Source organism: Pristiophorus japonicus, chromosome 15 (assembly GCF_044704955.1).
Source record: "Pristiophorus japonicus isolate sPriJap1 chromosome 15, sPriJap1.hap1, whole genome shotgun sequence".
In the NCBI taxonomy this organism is placed as follows: Eukaryota; Metazoa; Chordata; class Chondrichthyes; family Pristiophoridae; genus Pristiophorus; species Pristiophorus japonicus.
The window spans coordinates 185063479-185072835 of NC_091991.1; the positions used below are offsets into that span (position 1 = coordinate 185063479).

Here is a 9357-nt window from a genome sequence, read left to right on the forward strand (position 1 = left end):
TCACTGGTGGGCATAGTTTATAGGCCCCCAAATAATAACTTCACGGTGGGGAGGGCAATAATCAAGGGAATAATGGAGGCATGTGAAAAAGGAACGGCAGTAACCATGGGTGATTTTAACCTACATATCGATTGGTCAAATCAAATCGCACGGGGTAGCCTGGAGGAGGAATTCATAGAATGCATACGGGATTGTTTCTTAGAACAGTATGTTACAGAACCTACAAGGGAGCAAGCTATCTTAGATCTGGTCCTGTGTAATGAGACAGGGATAATAAACGATCTCCTAGTAAAAGATCCTCTCGGAATGAGTGATCACAGTATGGTTGAATTTGTAATACAGATTGAGGGTGAGGAAGTAGTGTCTCAAATGAGCATACTATGCTTAAACAAAGGGGACTACAGTGGGATGAGGGCAGAGTTGGCTAAAGTAGACTGGGAACACAGACTAAATGGTGGCACAATTGAGGAACAGTGGATGACTTTTAAGGAGCTCTTTCATAGTGCTCAACAAAAATATATTCCAGTGAAAAAGAAGGGTGGTAAGAGAAGGGATAACCTGCCGTGGATAACCAAGGAAATAAAGGAGAGTATCAAATTAAAAACCAATGCGTATAAGGTGGCCAAGGTTAGTGGGAAAATAGAAGATTGGGGAAAATTTTAAACGACAGCAAAGAATGACTAAGAAAGCAATAAAGAAAGGAAAGATAGATTACGAAAGTAAACTTGCGCAAAACATAAAAACAGATAGTAAAAGCTTTTACCGATATATAAAACGGAAAAGAGTGACTAAAGTAAATGTTGGTCCCTTAGAAGATGAGAAGGGGGATTTAATAATGGGAAATGTGGAAATGGCTGAGACCTTAAACAATTATTTTGCTTCGGTCTTCACAGTAGAAGACACAAAAACCATGCCAAAAATTACTGGTCACGGGAATGTGGGAAGGGAGGACCTTGAGATAATCACTATCACTAGGGGGGTAGTGCTGGACAGACTAATGGGACTCAAGGTAGACAAGTCCCCTGGTCCTGATGAAATGCATCCTAGGGTATTAAAAGAGATGGCGGAAGTTATAGCAGATGCATTCGTTATAATCTACCAAAATTCTCTGGACTCTGGGGAGGTACCAGCGGATTGGAAAGCAGCTAATGTAACGCCTCTGTTTAAAAAAGGGGGCAGACAAAAGGCAGGTAACTATAGGCCGGTTAGTTTAACATCTGTAGTGGGGAAAATGCTTGAAGCTATCATTAAGGAAGAAATAGCGGGATATCTAGATAGGAATAGTGCAATCAAGCAGACGCAACATGGATTCATGAAGGGGAAATCATGTTTAACTAATTTACTGGAATTCTTTGAGGATATAACGAGCATGGTGGATAGAGGTGTACCGATGGATGTGGTGTATTTAGATTTCCAAAAGGCATTCGATAAGGTGCCACACAAAAGGTTACTGCAGAAGATAAAGGTACGCGGAGTCAGAGGAAATGTATTAGCATGGTTCGAGAATTGGCTGGCTAACAGAAAGCAGAGAGTCGGGATAAATGGGTCCTTTTTGGGTTGGAAATCGGTGGTTAGTGGTGTGCCACAGGGATCGGTGCTGGGACCACAACTGTTTACAATATACATAGATGACCTGGAAGAGGGGACAGAGTGTAATGTAACAAAATTTGCAGATGACATAAAGATTAGTGGGAAAGCGGGTTGTGTAGAGGACACAGAGAGGCTGCAAAGAGATTTAGATAGGTAAAGCGAATGGGCTAAGGTTTGGCAGCTGTGTGTGTGTGTGTGTCACTCGCTGTGTGTGTGTGGCTCTGTCTCGCTGGCTGTGTGTGTGTGTGTGTGTCACTCGCTGTGTGTGTGTGTGTGTCACTCGCTGTGTGTGTGTGGCTCTGTCTCCCTTGCTGTGTGTGTGTGTCCCTTGCTGTGTGTGTGTGTCCCTCGCTGTGTGTGTGTCTCTCGCTGTGTGTGTGTCCCTCGCTGTGTGTGAGTGTGTCTCTCGCCGTGCTTATGTCTCTCGTTCTGTGTGTGTGTCTCGCTCTGTGTGTGTGTGGCTCTGTCTCGCTGGCTGTGTGTGTGTGCCTCGCACTGTGTGTGTGTCTCTCGCTGTGTGTGTGTGTGTCTCTCGCTGTGTGTGTGTGTGTGTGTGTGTGTGTGTGTGTGTCTCTCGCTGTGTGTGTGTCTCTGTCTTGCTCGCTGTGTGTGTGTGTGTCCCTCGCTGTGTGAGTGTCTTTCGGTGTGTGTGTGTGTCTGTGTCTCTCGCTCGCTGTGTGTGTCTCCCTCGCTGTGTGTGTCTTGCTCGCTTGTGTGTGTCTGGGTTGTTTGCTGTGTGTGTGTCTCTCTCGCTGTGTGTGTGTGTCTCTCTTGCTTTGTGTGTGTGTCCCTCGTTGTGTATGAGTGTATCGCTCGCTGTGTGTGTGTCTTTTGCTGTGTGTGTGTCTCTCTCGCTGTGTGTGTGGGTCAAAACTAAAAATCATGGTTTAAAAACTAGTATTAAAACACTTTACCTAAACGCACGCAGTATTCGAAATAAAGTAAATGAGTTGACGGCACAAATCATTACAAATGGGTATGATTTGGTGCCCATTACAGAACTGTGGTTGCAGGGTGGCCAAGACTGGGAATTAAACATACAGGGGTATCTGACAATTCAGAAAGATAGACAAGAAGGGAAAGGAGGTGGGGTAGCTCTGTTAATAAAGGAAGATATCAGGGCAGTTGTGAGAGATGATATTGGCTCTAATGAACAAAATGTTGAATCATTGTGGGTGGAGATTAGAGATAGTAAGGGGAAAAAGTCACTGGTGGGCATAGTTTATAGGCCCCCAAATAATAACGTCACGGTGGGGCGGACAATAATCAAGGGAATAATAGAGGCATGTGAGAAAGGAACGGCAGTAATCATGGGGGATTTTAACCTACATATCGATTGGTCAAATTAAATCGCACGGGGTAGCCTGGAGGAGGAATTCATAGAATGCATACGGGATTGTTTCTTAGAACAGTATGTTACAGAACCTACAAGGGAGCAAGCTATCTTAGATCTGGTCCTGTTTAATGAGACAGGGATAATAAACGATCTCCTAGTAAAAGATCCTCTCGGAATGAGTGATCACAGTATGGTTGAATTTGTAATACAGATTGAGGGTGAGGAAGTAGTGTCTCAAACGAGCGTACTATGCTTAAACAAAGGGGACTACAGTGGGATGAGGGCAGAGTTGGCTAAAGTAGACTGGAAACACAGACTAAACGGTGGCACAATTGAGGAACAGTGGAGGACTTTTAAGGAGCTCTTTCATAGTGCTCAACAAAAATATATTCCAGTGAAAAAGAAGGGTGGTAAGAGAAGGGATAACCTGCCGTGGATAACCAAGGAAATAAAGGAGAGTATCAAATTAAAAACCAATGCGTATAAGGTGGCCAAGGTTAGTGGGAAAATAGAAGATTGGGGAAAATTTTAAACGACAGCAAAGAATGACTAAGAAAGCAATAAAGAAAGGAAAGATAGATTACGAAAGTAAACTTGCGCAAAACATAAAAACAGATAGTAAAAGCTTTTACCGATATATAAAACGGAAAAGAGTGACTAAAGTAAATGTTGGTCCCTTAGAAGCTGAGAAGGGGGATTTAATAATGGGAAATGTGGAAATGGCTGAGACCTTAAACAATTATTTTGCTTCGGTCTTCACAGTAGAAGACACAAAAACCATGCCAAAAATTACTGGTCACGGGAATGTGGGAAGGGAGGACCTTGAGATAATCACTATCACTAGGGGGGTAGTGCTGGACAGGCTAATGGGACTCAAGGTAGACAAGTCCCCTGGTCCTGATGAAATGCATCCTAGGGTATTAAAAGAGATGGCGGAAGTTATAGCAGATGCATTCGTTATAATCTACCAAAATTCTCTGGACTCTGGGGAGGTACCAGCGGATTGGAAAGCAGCTAATGTAATGCCTCTGTTTAAAAAAGGGGGCATACAAAAGGCAGGTATCTATAGGCCGGTTAGTTTAACATCTGTAGTGGGGAAAATGCTTGAAACTATCATTAAGGAAGAAATAGCGGGACATCTAGATAGGAATAGTGCAATCAAGCAGACACAGCATTGATTCATGAAGGGGAAATCATGTTTAACTAATTTACTGGAATTCTTTGAGGATATAATGAGCATGGTGGATAGAGGTGTACCGATGGATGTGGTGTATTTAGATTTCCAAAAGGCATTCGATAAGGTGCCACACAAAAGGTTACTGCAGAAGATAAAGGTACGCGGAGTCAGAGGAAATGTATTAGCATGGATCGAGAATTGTCTGGCTAACAGAAAGCAGAGAGTCGGGATAAATGGGTCCTTTTTGGGTTGGAAATCGGTGGTTAGTGGTGTGCCACAGGGATCGGTGCTGGGACCACAACTGTTTACAATATACATAGATGACCTGGAAGAGGGGACAGAGTGTAATGTAACAAAATTTGCAGATGACATAAAGATTAGTGGGAAAGCGGGTTGTGTAGAGGACACAGAGAGGCTGCAAAGAGATTTAGATAGGTAAAGCGAATGGGCTAAGGTTTGGCAGCTGTGTGTGTGTGTGTGTCACTCGCTGTGTGTGTGTGGCTCTGTCTCGCTGGCTGTGTGTGTGTGTGTGTGTCACTCGCTGTGTGTGTGTGTGTGTCACTCGCTGTGTGTGTGTGGCTCTGTCTCCCTTGCTGTGTGTGTGTGTCCCTTGCTGTGTGTGTGTGTCCCTCGCTGTGTGTGTGTGTCCCTCGCTGTGTGTGTGTGTCCCTCGCTGTGTGTGTGTCTCTCGCTGTGTGTGTGTCCCTCGCTGTGTGTGAGTGTGTCTCTCGCCGTGCTTATGTCTCTCGTTCTGTGTGTGTGTCTCGCTCTGTGTGTGTGTGGCTCTGTCTCGCTGGCTGTGTGTGTGTGCCTCTCACTGTGTGTGTGCCTCTCACTGTGTGTGTGTCTCTCGCTGTGTGTGTGTGTGTCTCTCGCTGTGTTGTGTGTGTGTGTGTGTGTGTGTGTGTGTGTCTCTCGCTGTGTGTGTGTCTCTGTCTTGCTCACTGTGTGTGTGTGTCCCTCGCTGTGTGAGTGTCTTTCGGTGTGTGTGTGTGTCTGTGTCTCTCGCTCGCTGTGTGTGTCTCCCTCGCTGTGTGTGTCTTGCTCGCTTGTGTGTGTCTGGGTTGTTTGCTGTGTGTGTGTCTCTCTCGCTGTGTGTGTGTGTCTCTCTTGCTTTGTGTGTGTGTCCCTCGTTGTGTATGAGTGTATCGCTCGCTGTGTGTGTGTCTTTTGCTGTGTGTGTGTCTCTCTCGCTGTGTGTGTGGGTCAAAACTAAAAATCATGGTTTAAAAACTAGTATTAAAACACTTTACCTAAACGCACGCAGTATTCGAAATAAAGTAAATGAGTTGACGGCACAAATCATTACAAATGGGTATGATTTGGTGCCCATTACAGAACTGTGGTTGCAGGGTGGCCAAGACTGGGAATTAAACATACAGGGGTATCTGACAATTCAGAAAGATAGACAAGAAGGGAAAGGAGGTGGGGTAGCTCTGTTAATAAAGGAAGATATCAGGGCAGTTGTGAGAGATGATATTGGCTCTAATGAACAAAATGTTGAATCATTGTGGGTGGAGATTAGAGATAGTAAGGGGAAAAAGTCACTGGTGGGCATAGTTTATAGGCCCCCAAATAATAACGTCACGGTGGGGCGGACAATAATCAAGGGAATAATGGAGGCATGTGAGAAAGGAACGGCAGTAATCATGGGGGATTTTAACCTACATATCGATTGGTCAAATTAAATCGCACGGGGTAGCCTGGAGGAGGAATTCATAGAATGCATACGGGATTGTTTCTTAGAACAGGATGTTACAGAACCTACAAGGGAGCAAGCTATCTTAGATCTGGTCCTGTTTAATGAGACAGGGATAATAAACGATCTCCTAGTAAAAGATCCTCTCGGAATGAGTGATCACAGTATGGTTGAATTTGTAATGCAGATTGAGGGTGAGGAAGTAGTGTCTCAAACGAGCGTACTATGCTTAAACAAAGGGGACTACAGTGGGATGAGGGCAGAGTTGGCTAAAGTAGACTGGACACACAGACTAAACGGTGGCACAATTGAGGAACAGTGGAGGACTTTTAAGGAGCTCTTTCATAGTGCTCAACAAAAATATATTCCAGTGAAAAAGAAGGGTGGTAAGAGAAGGGATAACCTGCCGTGGATAACCAAGGAAATAAAGGAGAGTATCAAATTAAAAACCAATGCGTATAAGGTGGCCAAGGTTAGTGGGAAAATAGAAGATTGGGGAAAATTTTAAACGACAGCAAAGAATGACTAAGAAAGCAATAAAGAAAGGAAAGATAGATTACGAAAGTAAACTTGCGCAAAACATAAAAACAGATAGTAAAAGCTTTTACCGATATATAAAACGGAAAAGAGTGACTAAAGTAAATGTTGGTCCCTTAGAAGCTGAGAAGGGGGATTTAATAATGGGAAATGTGGAAATGGCTGAGACCTTAAACAATTATTTTGCTTCGGTCTTCACAGTAGAAGACACAAAAACCATGCCAAAAATTACTGGTCACGGGAATGTGGGAAGGGAGGACCTTGAGATAATCACTATCACTAGGGGGGTAGTGCTGGACAGGCTAATGGGACTCAAGGTAGACAAGTCCCCTGGTCCTGATGAAATGCATCCTAGGGTATTAAAAGAGATGGCGGAAGTTATAGCAGATGCATTCGTTATAATCTACCAAAATTCTCTGGACTCTGGGGAGGTACCAGCGGATTGGAAAGCAGCTAATGTAACGCCTCTGTTTAAAAAAGGGGGCATACAAAAGGCAGGTAACTATAGGCCGGTTAGTTTAACATCTGTAGTGGGGAAAATGCTTGAAACTATCATTAAGGAAGAAATAGCGGGACATCTAGATAGGAATAGTGCAATCAAGCAGACGCAGCATGGATTCATGAAGGGGAAATCATGTTTAACTAATTTACTGGAATTCTTTGAGGATATAACGAGCATGGTGGATAGAGGTGTACCGATGGATGTGGTGTATTTAGATTTCCAAAAGACATTCGATAAGGTGCCACACAAAAGGTTACTGCAGAAGATAAAGGTACGCGGAGTCAGAGGAAATGTATTAGCATGGATAGAGAATTGGTTGGCGAACAGAAAGCAGAGAGTCGGGATAAATGGGTCCTTTTCGGGTTGGAAATCGGTGGTTAGTGGTGTGCCACAGGGATCGGTGCTGGGACCACAACTGTTTACAATATACATAGATGACCTGGAAGAGGGGACAGAGTGTAATGTAACAAAATTTGCAGATGACATAAAGATTAGTGGGAAAGCGGGTTGTGTAGAGGACACAGAGAGGCTGCAAAGAGATTTAGATAGGTAAAGCGAATGGGCTAAGGTTTGGCAGCTGTGTGTGTGTGTGTGTGTCACTCGCTGTGTGTGTATGGCTCTGTCTCGCTGGCTGTGTGTGTGTGTGTGTGTGTGTGTGTGTGTCACTCGCTGTGTGTGTGTGGCTCTGTCTCGCTGGCTGTGTGTGTGTGTCCCTTGCTGTGTGTGTGTGTCCCTTGCTGTGTGTGTGTGTCCCTTGCTGTGTGTGTGTGTCTCTCGCTGTGTGTGTGTCCCTCGCTGTGTGTGAGTGTGTCTCTCGCCGTGCTTATGTCTCTCGTTCTGTGTGTGTGTCTCGCTCTGTGTGTGTGTGGCTCTGTCTCGCTGGCTGTGTGTGTGTGTCCCTCGCCGTGTGTGTCTCGCTGTGTGCATGTGTGCCTCGCTCTGTGTGTGTGTCTCTCGCTCTGTGTGTGTGTCTCTCGCTCTGTGTGTGTGTCTCTCGCTGTGTGTGTGTCTCTCGCTGTGTGTGTGTCTCTCGCTCTGTGTGTGTGTGTGTGTGTCTCTCGCTGTGTGTGTGTCTCTCGCTGTGTGTGTGTCTCTCGCTGTGTGTGTGTCTCTCGCTGTGTGTGTGTCTCTCGCTGTGTGTGTGTCTCTCGCTGTGTGTGTGTCTCTCGCTGTGTGTGTGTCTCTCGCTGTGTGTGTGTCTCTCGCTGTGTGTGTGTCTCTCGCTGTGTGTGTGTCTCTCGCTGTGTGTGTGTCTCTCGCTGTGTGTGTGTCTCTCGCTGTGTGTGTGTGTGTCTCTCGCTGTGTGTGTGTCTCTCGCTGTGTATGTGTCGCTCGCTGTGTGCGTGTGTCCCTCGCTGTGTGCGTGTCCCTCGCTGTGTGCGTGTCTCTCTCGCTGTGTGCGTGTCCCTCGCTGTGTGCGTGTCCCTCGCTGTGTGCGTGTCCCTCGCTGTGTGCGTCCCTCGCTGTGTGTGTGTCCCTCGCTGTGTGTGTGTCCCTCGCTGTGTGTGTGTCCCTCGCTGTGTGTGTGTCCCTCGCTGTGTGTGTGTCCCTCGCTGTGTGTGTGTCCCTCGCTGTGTGTGTGTCCCTCGCTGTGTGTGTGTCCCTCGCTGTGTGTGTGTCCCTCGCTGTGTGTGTGTCCCTCGCTGTGTGTGTGTCCCTCGCTGTGTGTGTGTCCCTCGCTGTGTGTGTGTCCCTCGCTGTGTGTGTGTCCCTCGCTGTGTGTGTGTCCCTCGCTGTGTGTGTGTCCCTCGCTGTGTGTGTGTCCCTCGCTGTGTGTGTGTCCCTCGCTGTGTGTGTGTCCCTCGCTGTGTGTGTGTCCCTCGCTGTGTGTGTGTGTCCCTCGCTGTGTGTGTGTGTCCCTCGCTGTGTGTGTGTGTCCCTCGCTGTGTGTGTGTGTCCCTCGCTGTGTGTGTGTGTCCCTCGCTGTGTGTGTGTGTCCCTCGCTGTGTGTGTGTGTCCCTCGCTGTGTGTGTGTGTCCCTCGCTGTGTGTGTGTGTCCCTCGCTGTGTGTGTGTGTCCCTCGCTGTGTGTGTGTGTCCCTCGCTGTGTGTGTGTCCCTCGCTGTGTGTGTGTCCCTCGCTGTGTGTGTGTCCCTCGCTGTGTGTGTGTCCCTCGCTGTGTGTGTGTCCCTCGCTGTGTGTGTGTGTCCCTCGCTGTGTGTGTGTCCCTCGCTGTGTGTGTGTCCCTCGCTGTGTGTGTGTCCCTCGCTGTGTGTGTGTCCCTCGCTGTGTGTGTGTCCCTCGCTGTGTGTGTGTCCCTCGCTGTGTGTGTGTCCCTCGCTGTGTGTGTGTCCCTCGCTGTGTGTGTGTCCCTCGCTGTGTGTGTGTCCCTCGCTGTGTGTGTGTCCCTCGCTGTGTGTGTGTCCCTCGCTGTGTGTGTGTCCCTCGCTGTGTGTGTGTCCCTCGCTGTGTGTGTGTCCCTCGCTGTGTGTGTGTCCCTCGCTGTGTGTGTGTCCCTCGCTGTGTGTGTGTCCCTCGCTGTGTGTGTGTCCCTCGCTGTGTGTGTGTCCCTCGCTG

The 9357-nt window shown here is 47.2% G+C and overlaps 1 protein-coding gene across 6 annotated transcripts in view; it reads left to right on the plus strand.

Moving 5' to 3' along the window:
• Nucleotides 1–9357, plus strand: part of baiap3 (BAI1 associated protein 3) — a 412688-nt gene that overhangs the window by 5691 nt on the left and 397640 nt on the right. The window lies entirely within an intron of this gene.